This window comes from Ambystoma mexicanum, chromosome 2q (assembly GCF_040938575.1).
Source record: "Ambystoma mexicanum isolate Mex_15411 chromosome 2q, UKY_AmexF1_1, whole genome shotgun sequence".
NCBI classification, from domain to species: domain Eukaryota; kingdom Metazoa; phylum Chordata; class Amphibia; order Caudata; family Ambystomatidae; genus Ambystoma; species Ambystoma mexicanum.
This window is the reverse complement of record NC_090924.1, coordinates 125913885-125926987: the sequence shown is the minus strand read 5'-3', so window position 1 is coordinate 125926987 and position 13103 is coordinate 125913885. Positions and strand designations below refer to the sequence as shown.

Here is a 13103-nt window from a genome sequence, read left to right as displayed (position 1 = left end):
GCAGTCTTCTGATCAATCTGCAGCTGGCAAGGTGGGGGAGAGCCTTTATTTTGCACCTGCTGGGATCTGCATTGGCAGAAGCTCTGAGGGCTGGGCCTTTCCTTTTGCCTGTAAAAACAAAAAGCAGCCCTCCTCCCTCCAGCCCTGAGAGCATGGGCGTGACACTGGAAAAAGCAGCATCTCCCCTTTGGTAAAGATGACCATTGCACAGCTGCTCACTCAGAGCTCGATCGTGCTCGATCAGGCGAGATATATTTAGGTCACCAGCAAAGTCTGTTCTCTTTTCTTGCGTAGGGTGAGCATTCACAGAGCCCAGCTTCGTTGACAAGAGTGCAAAAGGTGTATACTAAAAGCTTTCTGCTTTACTTGAGCGCCATGGCCGTTATTATATTTTGGCTGCTCCAAGCAATCTCTGTCCAGCCGATGCAAATTTCCAGCTCAAATTTTCCCAGCACTCAAAAAGTCCCTCCTCCCGCCAGCTCTGCTTTCAGGAAGTTCAGCAGAAGCAGTCCAACTTCTGTTCCCACTTCAGAGGAAAAGCTTTCTCGGGCCAGAGAAAGCCAGGGAATCACTGTACCGGCAAGTGCATTTCTTACAACTGGTAATCCCTCAGAACACAGAAATGAAGAAGCTGTATATGAAAATGTATTATTTCTTTGGTACACTAACCTATGTAACTAATATGGACCATTTCAGAGGACGGAGCGGACCCAACTGTGATCCCAGAGACCCAAATACCCAGCAGTAGGGAAAATAAATCCTCTCTGTGCTCTGCAACATTACATACACAAAATGCAAGCGCGTGCATTTTTTTATTGGCCCCATATACAGAATACATGTGAGGATGCTTGCCTTCCCAGTGTATTTCTCAAGCTCTTGAGAGCATATGCTATTTCCATGGGAACGCAAATAAGTTCATACTTTACATTTGTGTGTGACAAAAGGGGAAAAAAACTATTTTGTGTAAAATGCCAGCAGAGAGTGTTTCTGCCCGGTCTCGAACCGGGACCTTTCGCGTGTGAGGCGAACGTGATAACCACTACACTACAGAAACAGCTGCTTGCTCACCTTTGTAGGGACTGGGAGAACAGGTGCAAAGGGCAGTGCAAGTGGACCTGCTTAAAGACTAATCAAATGCCTTGCGCCTGAAGCTCACACAATCCAGCCTAAAACATACGTCCTATCAAGCATGCGCACATATACAAGTATGCCAGCTGAGGGCCTATGCAGCGTACAGAGGGAAGGACATATTTCCACTTTGAGATCGGACGGCCAAAACTCACAAGCAAATCAAGGAATGTTACTGAGAGCTAACAGAGAACACAAAGTGCTTGTCGCAAGGACATGGCACGCAAAGAGGTTCAGGAAGTGAATTGTTCATCGACTACTGCTTACCGAGAAAACCAGAGAGTCTGTCCAATGAAAATAACATTGAAAAAACAAAAAAAAGGAGCTCAAGTTAACCACCTTGATTGGGCTCGTCCGGGATTTGAACCCGGGACCTCTCGCACCCAAAGCGAGAATCATACCCCTAGACCAACGAGCCACGGTCCTTTGAGCATTTGACGGAATTGTCCTCAGCGTTTGCACCCCCCTTAGGATTCGAGGCCAAGAATGCCTATTCCTGAAGTTTGTTCCTGCCGCTGAAAGCCTTGTCGGTGTATGAGCCAAATGAATGCCCCAGTCGGCACGCTCTGACTGTCTTCACAGGTCTCCTCCTCATCCCGAAGGTTGGTGGCCCATTGACATCAGGGTGGAAGGTGCTTGCGATACACTGTTCCTTCCTTCCTTCCTTTATTCCTCTTATGCTGTTTATGTAATAAGAGGGGACGATACACAGAAGAGAGAAAGTGGCCCAACACACTAGACTAGCAGTCTTCTGATCAATCTGCAGCTGGCAAGGTGGGGGAGAGCCTTTATTTTGCACCTGCTGGGATCTGCATTGGCAGAAGCTCTGAGGGCTGGGCCTTTCCTTTTGCCTGTAAAAACAAAAAGCAGCCCTCCTCCCTCCAGCCCTGAGAGCATGGGCGTGACACTGGAAAAAGCAGCATCTCCCCTTTGGTAAAGATGACCATTGCACAGCTGCTCACTCAGAGCTCGATCGTGCTCGATCAGGCGAGATATATTTAGGTCACCAGCAAAGTCTGTTCTCTTTTCTTGCGTAGGGTGAGCATTCACAGAGCCCAGCTTCGTTGACAAGAGTGCAAAAGGTGTATACTAAAAGCTTTCTGCTTTACTTGAGCGCCATGGCCGTTATTATATTTTGGCTGCTCCAAGCAATCTCTGTCCAGCCGATGCAAATTTCCAGCTCAAATTTTCCCAGCACTCAAAAAGTCCCTCCTCCCGCCAGCTCTGCTTTCAGGAAGTTCAGCAGAAGCAGTCCAACTTCTGTTCCCACTTCAGAGGAAAAGCTTTCTCGGGCCAGAGAAAGCCAGGGAATCACTGTACCGGCAAGTGCATTTCTTACAACTGGTAATCCCTCAGAACACAGAAATGAAGAAGCTGTATATGAAAATGTATTATTTCTTTGGTACACTAACCTATGTAACTAATATGGACCATTTCAGAGGACGGAGCGGACCCAACTGTGATCCCAGAGACCCAAATACCCAGCAGTAGGGAAAATAAATCCTCTCTGTGCTCTGCAACATTACATACACAAAATGCAAGCGCGTGCATTTTTTTATTGGCCCCATATACAGAATACATGTGAGGATGCTTGCCTTCCCAGTGTATTTCTCAAGCTCTTGAGAGCATATGCTATTTCCATGGGAACGCAAATAAGTTCATACTTTACATTTGTGTGTGACAAAAGGGGAAAAAAACTATTTTGTGTAAAATGCCAGCAGAGAGTGTTTCTGCCCGGTCTCGAACCGGGGGAACCTTTCGCGTGTGAGGCGAACGTGATAACCACTACACTACAGAAACAGCTGCTTGCTCACCTTTGTAGGGACTGGGAGAACAGGTGCAAAGGGCAGTGCAAGTGGACCTGCTTAAAGACTAATCAAATGCCTTGCGCCTGAAGCTCACACAATCCAGCCTAAAACATACGTCCTATCAAGCATGCGCACATATACAAGTATGCCAGCTGAGGGCCTATGCAGCGTACAGAGGGAAGGACATATTTCCACTTTGAGATCGGACGGCCAAAACTCACAAGCAAATCAAGGAATGTTACTGAGAGCTAACAGAGAACACAAAGTGCTTGTCGCAAGGACATGGCACGCAAAGAGGTTCAGGAAGTGAATTGTTCATCGACTACTGCTTACCGAGAAAACCAGAGAGTCTGTCCAATGAAAATAACATTGAAAAAACAAAAAAAAGGAGCTCAAGTTAACCACCTTGATTGGGCTCGTCCGGGATTTGAACCCGGGACCTCTCGCACCCAAAGCGAGAATCATACCCCTAGACCAACGAGCCACGGTCCTTTGAGCATTTGACGGAATTGTCCTCAGCGTTTGCACCCCCCTTAGGATTCGAGGCCAAGAATGCCTATTCCTGAAGTTTGTTCCTGCCGCTGAAAGCCTTGTCGGTGTATGAGCCAAATGAATGCCCCAGTCGGCACGCTCTGACTGTCTTCACAGGTCTCCTCCTCATCCCGAAGGTTGGTGGCCCATTGACATCAGGGTGGAAGGTGCTTGCGATACACTGTTCCTTCCTTCCTTCCTTTATTCCTCTTATGCTGTTTATGTAATAAGAGGGGACGATACACAGAAGAGAGAAAGTGGCCCAACACACTAGACTAGCAGTCTTCTGATCAATCTGCAGCTGGCAAGGTGGGGGAGAGCCTTTATTTTGCACCTGCTGGGATCTGCATTGGCAGAAGCTCTGAGGGCTGGGCCTTTCCTTTTGCCTGTAAAAACAAAAAGCAGCCCTCCTCCCTCCAGCCCTGAGAGCATGGGCGTGACACTGGAAAAAGCAGCATCTCCCCTTTGGTAAAGATGACCATTGCACAGCTGCTCACTCAGAGCTCGATCGTGCTCGATCAGGCGAGATATATTTAGGTCACCAGCAAAGTCTGTTCTCTTTTCTTGCGTAGGGTGAGCATTCACAGAGCCCAGCTTCGTTGACAAGAGTGCAAAAGGTGTATACTAAAAGCTTTCTGCTTTACTTGAGCGCCATGGCCGTTATTATATTTTGGCTGCTCCAAGCAATCTCTGTCCAGCCGATGCAAATTTCCAGCTCAAATTTTCCCAGCACTCAAAAAGTCCCTCCTCCCGCCAGCTCTGCTTTCAGGAAGTTCAGCAGAAGCAGTCCAACTTCTGTTCCCACTTCAGAGGAAAAGCTTTCTCGGGCCAGAGAAAGCCAGGGAATCACTGTACCGGCAAGTGCATTTCTTACAACTGGTAATCCCTCAGAACACAGAAATGAAGAAGCTGTATATGAAAATGTATTATTTCTTTGGTACACTAACCTATGTAACTAATATGGACCATTTCAGAGGACGGAGCGGACCCAACTGTGATCCCAGAGACCCAAATACCCAGCAGTAGGGAAAATAAATCCTCTCTGTGCTCTGCAACATTACATACACAAAATGCAAGCGCGTGCATTTTTTTATTGGCCCCATATACAGAATACATGTGAGGATGCTTGCCTTCCCAGTGTATTTCTCAAGCTCTTGAGAGCATATGCTATTTCCATGGGAACGCAAATAAGTTCATACTTTACATTTGTGTGTGACAAAAGGGGAAAAAAACTATTTTGTGTAAAATGCCAGCAGAGAGTGTTTCTGCCCGGTCTCGAACCGGGGACCTTTCGCGTGTGAGGCGAACGTGATAACCACTACACTACAGAAACAGCTGCTTGCTCACCTTTGTAGGGACTGGGAGAACAGGTGCAAAGGGCAGTGCAAGTGGACCTGCTTAAAGACTAATCAAATGCCTTGCGCCTGAAGCTCACACAATCCAGCCTAAAACATACGTCCTATCAAGCATGCGCACATATACAAGTATGCCAGCTGAGGGCCTATGCAGCGTACAGAGGGAAGGACATATTTCCACTTTGAGATCGGACGGTCAAAACTCACAAGCAAATCAAGGAATGTTACTGAGAGCTAACAGAGAACACAAAGTGCTTGTCGCAAGGACATGGCACGCAAAGAGGTTCAGGAAGTGAATTGTTCATCGACTACTGCTTACCGAGAAAACCAGAGAGTCTGTCCAATGAAAATAACATTGAAAAAACAAAAAAAAGGAGCTCAAGTTAACCACCTTGCTTGGGCTCGTCCGGGATTTGAACCCGGGACCTCTCGCACCCAAAGCGAGAATCATACCCCTAGACCAACGAGCCACGGTCCTTTGAGCATTTGACGGAATTGTCCTCAGCGTTTGCACCCCCCTTAGGATTCGAGGCCAAGAATGCCTATTCCTGAAGTTTGTTCCTGCCGCTGAAAGCCTTGTCGGTGTATGAGCCAAATGAATGCCCCAGTCGGCACGCTCTGACTGTCTTCACAGGTCTCCTCCTCATCCCGAAGGTTGGTGGCCCATTGACATCAGGGTGGAAGGTGCTTGCGATACACTGTTCCTTCCTTCCTTCCTTTATTCCTCTTATGCTGTTTATGTAATAAGAGGGGACGATACACAGAAGAGAGAAAGTGGCCCAACACACTAGACTAGCAGTCTTCTGATCAATCTGCAGCTGGCAAGGTGGGGGAGAGCCTTTATTTTGCACCTGCTGGGATCTGCATTGGCAGAAGCTCTGAGGGCTGGGCCTTTCCTTTTGCCTGTAAAAACAAAAAGCAGCCCTCCTCCCTCCAGCCCTGAGAGCATGGGCGTGACACTGGAAAAAGCAGCATCTCCCCTTTGGTAAAGATGACCATTGCACAGCTGCTCACTCAGAGCTCGATCGTGCTCGATCAGGCGAGATATATTTAGGTCACCAGCAAAGTCTGTTCTCTTTTCTTGCGTAGGGTGAGCATTCACAGAGCCCAGCTTCGTTGACAAGAGTGCAAAAGGTGTATACTAAAAGCTTTCTGCTTTACTTGAGCGCCATGGCCGTTATTATATTTTGGCTGCTCCAAGCAATCTCTGTCCAGCCGATGCAAATTTCCAGCTCAAATTTTCCCAGCACTCAAAAAGTCCCTCCTCCCGCCAGCTCTGCTTTCAGGAAGTTCAGCAGAAGCAGTCCAACTTCTGTTCCCACTTCAGAGGAAAAGCTTTCTCGGGCCAGAGAAAGCCAGGGAATCACTGTACCGGCAAGTGCATTTCTTACAACTGGTAATCCCTCAGAACACAGAAATGAAGAAGCTGTATATGAAAATGTATTATTTCTTTGGTACACTAACCTATGTAACTAATATGGACCATTTCAGAGGACGGAGCGGACCCAACTGTGATCCCAGAGACCCAAATACCCAGCAGTAGGGAAAATAAATCCTCTCTGTGCTCTGCAACATTACATACACAAAATGCAAGCGCGTGCATTTTTTTATTGGCCCCATATACAGAATACATGTGAGGATGCTTGCCTTCCCAGTGTATTTCTCAAGCTCTTGAGAGCATATGCTATTTCCATGGGAACGCAAATAAGTTCATACTTTACATTTGTGTGTGACAAAAGGGGAAAAAAACTATTTTGTGTAAAATGCCAGCAGAGAGTGTTTCTGCCCGGTCTCGAACCGGGGGGACCTTTCGCGTGTGAGGCGAACGTGATAACCACTACACTACAGAAACAGCTGCTTGCTCACCTTTGTAGGGACTGGGAGAACAGGTGCCTGCTTAAAGACTAATCAAATGCCTTGCGCCTGAAGCTCACACAATCCAGCCTAAAACATACGTCCTATCAAGCATGCGCACATATACAAGTATGCCAGCTGAGGGCCTATGCAGCGTACAGAGGGAAGGACATATTTCCACTTTGAGATCGGACGGCCAAAACTCACAAGCAAATCAAGGAATGTTACTGAGAGCTAACAGAGAACACAAAGTGCTTGTCGCAAGGACATGGCACGCAAAGAGGTTCAGGAAGTGAATTGTTCATCGACTACTGCTTACCGAGAAAACCAGAGAGTCTGTCCAATGAAAATAACATTGAAAAAACAAAAAAAAGGAGCTCAAGTTAACCACCTTGATTGGGCTCGTCCAGGATTTGAACCCGGGACCTCTCGCACCCAAAGCGAGAATCATACCCCTAGACCAACGAGCCACGGTCCTTTGAGCATTTGACGGAATTGTCCTCAGCGTTTGCACCCCCCTTAGGATTCGAGGCCAAGAATGCCTATTCCTGAAGTTTGTTCCTGCCGCTGAAAGCCTTGTCGGTGTATGAGCCAAATGAATGCCCCAGTCGGCACGCTCTGACTGTCTTCACAGGTCTCCTCCTCATCCCGAAGGTTGGTGGCCCATTGACATCAGGGTGGAAGGTGCTTGCGATACACTGTTCCTTCCTTCCTTCCTTCCTTCCTTTATTCCTCTTATGCTGTTTATGTAATAAGAGGGGACGATACACAGAAGAGAGAAAGTGGCCCAACACACTAGACTAGCAGTCTTCTGATCAATCTGCAGCTGGCAAGGTGGGGGAGAGCCTTTATTTTGCACCTGCTGGGATCTGCATTGGCAGAAGCTCTGAGGGCTGGGCCTTTCCTTTTGCCTGTAAAAACAAAAAGCAGCCCTCCTCCCTCCAGCCCTGAGAGCATGGGCGTGACACTGGAAAAAGCAGCATCTCCCCTTTGGTAAAGATGACCATTGCACAGCTGCTCACTCAGAGCTCGATCGTGCTCGATCAGGCGAGGTATATTTAGGTCACCAGCAAAGTCTGTTCTCTTTTCTTGCGTAGGGTGAGCATTCACAGAGCCCAGCTTCGTTGACAAGAGTGCAAAAGGTGTATACTAAAAGCTTTCTGCTTTACTTGAGCGCCATGGCCGTTATTATATTTTGGCTGCTCCAAGCAATCTCTGTCCAGCCGATGCAAATTTCCAGCTCAAATTTTCCCAGCACTCAAAAAGTCCCTCCTCCCGCCAGCTCTGCTTTCAGGAAGTTCAGCAGAAGCAGTCCAACTTCTGTTCCCACTTCAGAGGAAAAGCTTTCTCGGGCCAGAGAAAGCCAGGGAATCACTGTACCGGCAAGTGCATTTCTTACAACTGGTAATCCCTCAGAACACAGAAATGAAGAAGCTGTATATGAAAATGTATTATTTCTTTGGTACACTAACCTATGTAACTAATATGGACCATTTCAGAGGACGGAGCGGACCCAACTGTGATCCCAGAGACCCAAATACCCAGCAGTAGGGAAAATAAATCCTCTCTGTGCTCTGCAACATTACATACACAAAATGCAAGCGCGTGCATTTTTTTATTGGCCCCATATACAGAATACATGTGAGGATGCTTGCCTTCCCAGTGTATTTCTCAAGCTCTTGAGAGCATATGCTATTTCCATGGGAACGCAAATAAGTTCATACTTTACATTTGTGTGTGACAAAAGGGGAAAAAAACTATTTTGTGTAAAATGCCAGCAGAGAGTGTTTCTGCCCGGTCTCGAACCGGGGGGACCTTTCGCGTGTGAGGCGAACGTGATAACCACTACACTACAGAAACAGCTGCTTGCTCACCTTTGTAGGGACTGGGAGAACAGGTGCAAAGGGCAGTGCAAGTGGACCTGCTTAAAGACTAATCAAATGCCTTGCGCCTGAAGCTCACACAATCCAGCCTAAAACATACGTCCTATCAGGCATGCGCACATATACAAGTATGCCAGCTGAGGGCCTATGCAGCGTACAGAGGGAAGGACATATTTCCACTTTGAGATCGGACGGCCAAAACTCACAAGCAAATCAAGGAATGTTACTGAGAGCTAACAGAGAACACAAAGTGCTTGTCGCAAGGACATGGCACGCAAAGAGGTTCAGGAAGTGAATTGTTCATCGACTACTGCTTACCGAGAAAACCAGAGAGTCTGTCCAATGAAAATAACATTGAAAAAACAAAAAAAAGGAGCTCAAGTTAACCACCTTGATTGGGCTCGTCCAGGATTTGAACCCGGGACCTCTCGCACCCAAAGCGAGAATCATACCCCTAGACCAACGAGCCACGGTCCTTTGAGCATTTGACGGAATTGTCCTCAGCGTTTGCACCCCCCTTAGGATTCGAGGCCAAGAATGCCTATTCCTGAAGTTTGTTCCTGCCGCTGAAAGCCTTGTCGGTGTATGAGCCAAATGAATGCCCCAGTCGGCACGCTCTGACTGTCTTCACAGGTCTCCTCCTCATCCCGAAGGTTGGTGGCCCATTGACATCAGGGTGGAAGGTGCTTGCGATACACTGTTCCTTCCTTCCTTCCTTCCTTCCTTTATTCCTCTTATGCTGTTTATGTAATAAGAGGGGACGATACACAGAAGAGAGAAAGTGGCCCAACACACTAGACTAGCAGTCTTCTGATCAATCTGCAGCTGGCAAGGTGGGGGAGAGCCTTTATTTTGCACCTGCTGGGATCTGCATTGGCAGAAGCTCTGAGGGCTGGGCCTTTCCTTTTGCCTGTAAAAACAAAAAGCAGCCCTCCTCCCTCCAGCCCTGAGAGCATGGGCGTGACACTGGAAAAAGCAGCATCTCCCCTTTGGTAAAGATGACCATTGCACAGCTGCTCACTCAGAGCTCGATCGTGCTCGATCAGGCGAGGTATATTTAGGTCACCAGCAAAGTCTGTTCTCTTTTCTTGCGTAGGGTGAGCATTCACAGAGCCCAGCTTCGTTGACAAGAGTGCAAAAGGTGTATACTAAAAGCTTTCTGCTTTACTTGAGCGCCATGGCCGTTATTATATTTTGGCTGCTCCAAGCAATCTCTGTCCAGCCGATGCAAATTTCCAGCTCAAATTTTCCCAGCACTCAAAAAGTCCCTCCTCCCGCCAGCTCTGCTTTCAGGAAGTTCAGCAGAAGCAGTCCAACTTCTGTTCCCACTTCAGAGGAAAAGCTTTCTCGGGCCAGAGAAAGCCAGGGAATCACTGTACCGGCAAGTGCATTTCTTACAACTGGTAATCCCTCAGAACACAGAAATGAAGAAGCTGTATATGAAAATGTATTATTTCTTTGGTACACTAACCTATGTAACTAATATGGACCATTTCAGAGGACGGAGCGGACCCAACTGTGATCCCAGAGACCCAAATACCCAGCAGTAGGGAAAATAAATCCTCTCTGTGCTCTGCAACATTACATACACAAAATGCAAGCGCGTGCATTTTTTTATTGGCCCCATATACAGAATACATGTGAGGATGCTTGCCTTCCCAGTGTATTTCTCAAGCTCTTGAGAGCATATGCTATTTCCATGGGAACGCAAATAAGTTCATACTTTACATTTGTGTGTGACAAAAGGGGAAAAAAACTATTTTGTGTAAAATGCCAGCAGAGAGTGTTTCTGCCCGGTCTCGAACCGGGGGGACCTTTCGCGTGTGAGGCGAACGTGATAACCACTACACTACAGAAACAGCTGCTTGCTCACCTTTGTAGGGACTGGGAGAACAGGTGCAAAGGGCAGTGCAAGTGGACCTGCTTAAAGACTAATCAAATGCCTTGCGCCTGAAGCTCACACAATCCAGCCTAAAACATACGTCCTATCAAGCATGCGCACATATACAAGTATGCCAGCTGAGGGCCTATGCAGCGTACAGAGGGAAGGACATATTTCCACTTTGAGATCGGACGGCCAAAACTCACAAGCAAATCAAGGAATGTTACTGAGAGCTAACAGAGAACACAAAGTGCTTGTCGCAAGGACATGGCACGCAAAGAGGTTCAGGAAGTGAATTGTTCATCGACTACTGCTTACCGAGAAAACCAGAGAGTCTGTCCAATGAAAATAACATTGAAAAAACAAAAAAAAGGAGCTCAAGTTAACCACCTTGATTGGGCTCGTCCGGGATTTGAACCCGGGACCTCTCGCACCCAAAGCGAGAATCATACCCCTAGACCAACGAGCCACGGTCCTTTGAGCATTTGACGGAATTGTCCTCAGCGTTTGCACCCCCCTTAGGATTCGAGGCCAAGAATGCCTATTCCTGAAGTTTGTTCCTGCCGCTGAAAGCCTTGTCGGTGTATGAGCCAAATGAATGCCCCAGTCGGCACGCTCTGACTGTCTTCACAGGTCTCCTCCTCATCCCGAAGGTTGGTGGCCCATTGACATCAGGGTGGAAGGTGCTTGCGATACACTGTTCCTTCCTTCCTTCCTTCCTTCCTTTATTCCTCTTATGCTGTTTATGTAATAAGAGGGGACGATACACAGAAGAGAGAAAGTGGCCCAACACACTAGACTAGCAGTCTTCTGATCAATCTGCAGCTGGCAAGGTGGGGGAGAGCCTTTATTTTGCACCTGCTGGGATCTGCATTGGCAGAAGCTCTGAGGGCTGGGCCTTTCCTTTTGCCTGTAAAAACAAAAAGCAGCCCTCCTCCCTCCAGCCCTGAGAGCATGGGCGTGACACTGGAAAAAGCAGCATCTCCCCTTTGGTAAAGATGACCATTGCACAGCTGCTCACTCAGAGCTCGATCGTGCTCGATCAGGCGAGATATATTTAGGTCACCAGCAAAGTCTGTTCTCTTTTCTTGCGTAGGGTGAGCATTCACAGAGCCCAGCTTCGTTGACAAGAGTGCAAAAGGTGTATACTAAAAGCTTTCTGCTTTACTTGAGCGCCATGGCCGTTATTATATTTTGGCTGCTCCAAGCAATCTCTGTCCAGCCGATGCAAATTTCCAGCTCAAATTTTCCCAGCACTCAAAAAGTCCCTCCTCCCGCCAGCTCTGCTTTCAGGAAGTTCAGCAGAAGCAGTCCAACTTCTGTTCCCACTTCAGAGGAAAAGCTTTCTCGGGCCAGAGAAAGCCAGGGAATCACTGTACCGGCAAGTGCATTTCTTACAACTGGTAATCCCTCAGAACACAGAAATGAAGAAGCTGTATATGAAAATGTATTATTTCTTTGGTACACTAACCTATGTAACTAATATGGACCATTTCAGAGGACGGAGCGGACCCAACTGTGATCCCAGAGACCCAAATACCCAGCAGTAGGGAAAATAAATCCTCTCTGTGCTCTGCAACATTACATACACAAAATGCAAGCGCGTGCATTTTTTTATTGGCCCCATATACAGAATACATGTGAGGATGCTTGCCTTCCCAGTGTATTTCTCAAGCTCTTGAGAGCATATGCTATTTCCATGGGAACGCAAATAAGTTCATACTTTACATTTGTGTGTGACAAAAGGGGAAAAAAACTATTTTGTGTAAAATGCCAGCAGAGAGTGTTTCTGCCCGGTCTCGAACCGGGGGAACCTTTCGCGTGTGAGGCGAACGTGATAACCACTACACTACAGAAACAGCTGCTTGCTCACCTTTGTAGGGACTGGGAGAACAGGTGCAAAGGGCAGTGCAAGTGGACCTGCTTAAAGACTAATCAAATGCCTTGCGCCTGAAGCTCACACAATCCAGCCTAAAACATACGTCCTATCAAGCATGCGCACATATACAAGTATGCCAGCTGAGGGCCTATGCAGCGTACAGAGGGAAGGACATATTTCCACTTTGAGATCGGACGGCCAAAACTCACAAGCAAATCAAGGAATGTTACTGAGAGCTAACAGAGAACACAAAGTGCTTGTCGCAAGGACATGGCACGCAAAGAGGTTCAGGAAGTGAATTGTTCATCGACTACTGCTTACCGAGAAAACCAGAGAGTCTGTCCAATGAAAATAACATTGAAAAAACAAAAAAAAGGAGCTCAAGTTAACCACCTTGATTGGGCTCGTCCGGGATTTGAACCCGGGACCTCTCGCACCCAAAGCGAGAATCATACCCCTAGACCAACGAGCCACGGTCCTTTGAGCATTTGACGGAATTGTCCTCAGCGTTTGCACCCCCCTTAGGATTCGAGGCCAAGAATGCCTATTCCTGAAGTTTGTTCCTGCCGCTGAAAGCCTTGTCGGTGTATGAGCCAAATGAATGCCCCAGTCGGCACGCTCTGACTGTCTTCACAGGTCTCCTCCTCATCCCGAAGGTTGGTGGCCCATTGACATCAGGGTGGAAGGTGCTTGCGATACACTGTTCCTTCCTTCCTTCCTTTATTCCTCTTATGCTGTTTATGTAATAAGAGGGGACGATACACAGAAGAGAGAAAGTGGCCC

General features: G+C 47.5%; 14 non-coding genes across 14 annotated transcripts; all 14 read right to left on the bottom strand.

Annotated features, from left to right (window-relative positions):
- Window positions 1-982: 982 nt before the first annotated feature.
- On the bottom strand, window positions 983-1054 carry TRNAV-CAC (transfer RNA valine (anticodon CAC)). The gene has a single exon. It is a non-coding gene; the product is annotated as a tRNA-Val (tRNA).
- A 420-nt stretch (window positions 1055-1474) lies between these two features.
- On the bottom strand, window positions 1475-1546 carry TRNAP-UGG (transfer RNA proline (anticodon UGG)). The gene has a single exon. It is a non-coding gene; the product is annotated as a tRNA-Pro (tRNA).
- A 1307-nt stretch (window positions 1547-2853) lies between these two features.
- On the bottom strand, window positions 2854-2928 carry TRNAV-CAC (transfer RNA valine (anticodon CAC)). The gene has a single exon. It is a non-coding gene; the product is annotated as a tRNA-Val (tRNA).
- A 420-nt stretch (window positions 2929-3348) lies between these two features.
- TRNAP-UGG (transfer RNA proline (anticodon UGG)) lies at window positions 3349-3420 on the bottom strand. Its single transcript has one exon. It is a non-coding gene; the product is annotated as a tRNA-Pro (tRNA).
- Window positions 3421-4727: 1307 nt separating this feature from the next.
- On the bottom strand, window positions 4728-4800 carry TRNAV-CAC (transfer RNA valine (anticodon CAC)). The gene has a single exon. It is a non-coding gene; the product is annotated as a tRNA-Val (tRNA).
- Window positions 4801-5220: 420 nt separating this feature from the next.
- On the bottom strand, window positions 5221-5292 carry TRNAP-UGG (transfer RNA proline (anticodon UGG)). Its single transcript has one exon. It is a non-coding gene; the product is annotated as a tRNA-Pro (tRNA).
- A 1307-nt stretch (window positions 5293-6599) lies between these two features.
- Window positions 6600-6674, bottom strand: TRNAV-CAC (transfer RNA valine (anticodon CAC)). Its single transcript has one exon. It is a non-coding gene; the product is annotated as a tRNA-Val (tRNA).
- Window positions 6675-7074: 400 nt separating this feature from the next.
- TRNAP-UGG (transfer RNA proline (anticodon UGG)) lies at window positions 7075-7146 on the bottom strand. The gene has a single exon. It is a non-coding gene; the product is annotated as a tRNA-Pro (tRNA).
- A 1315-nt stretch (window positions 7147-8461) lies between these two features.
- TRNAV-CAC (transfer RNA valine (anticodon CAC)) lies at window positions 8462-8536 on the bottom strand. The gene has a single exon. It is a non-coding gene; the product is annotated as a tRNA-Val (tRNA).
- A 420-nt stretch (window positions 8537-8956) lies between these two features.
- Window positions 8957-9028, bottom strand: TRNAP-UGG (transfer RNA proline (anticodon UGG)). The gene has a single exon. It is a non-coding gene; the product is annotated as a tRNA-Pro (tRNA).
- A 1315-nt stretch (window positions 9029-10343) lies between these two features.
- On the bottom strand, window positions 10344-10418 carry TRNAV-CAC (transfer RNA valine (anticodon CAC)). Its single transcript has one exon. It is a non-coding gene; the product is annotated as a tRNA-Val (tRNA).
- Window positions 10419-10838: 420 nt separating this feature from the next.
- Window positions 10839-10910, bottom strand: TRNAP-UGG (transfer RNA proline (anticodon UGG)). Its single transcript has one exon. It is a non-coding gene; the product is annotated as a tRNA-Pro (tRNA).
- A 1315-nt stretch (window positions 10911-12225) lies between these two features.
- On the bottom strand, window positions 12226-12300 carry TRNAV-CAC (transfer RNA valine (anticodon CAC)). The gene has a single exon. It is a non-coding gene; the product is annotated as a tRNA-Val (tRNA).
- Window positions 12301-12720: 420 nt separating this feature from the next.
- On the bottom strand, window positions 12721-12792 carry TRNAP-UGG (transfer RNA proline (anticodon UGG)). The gene has a single exon. It is a non-coding gene; the product is annotated as a tRNA-Pro (tRNA).
- Window positions 12793-13103: the final 311 nt, after the last annotated feature.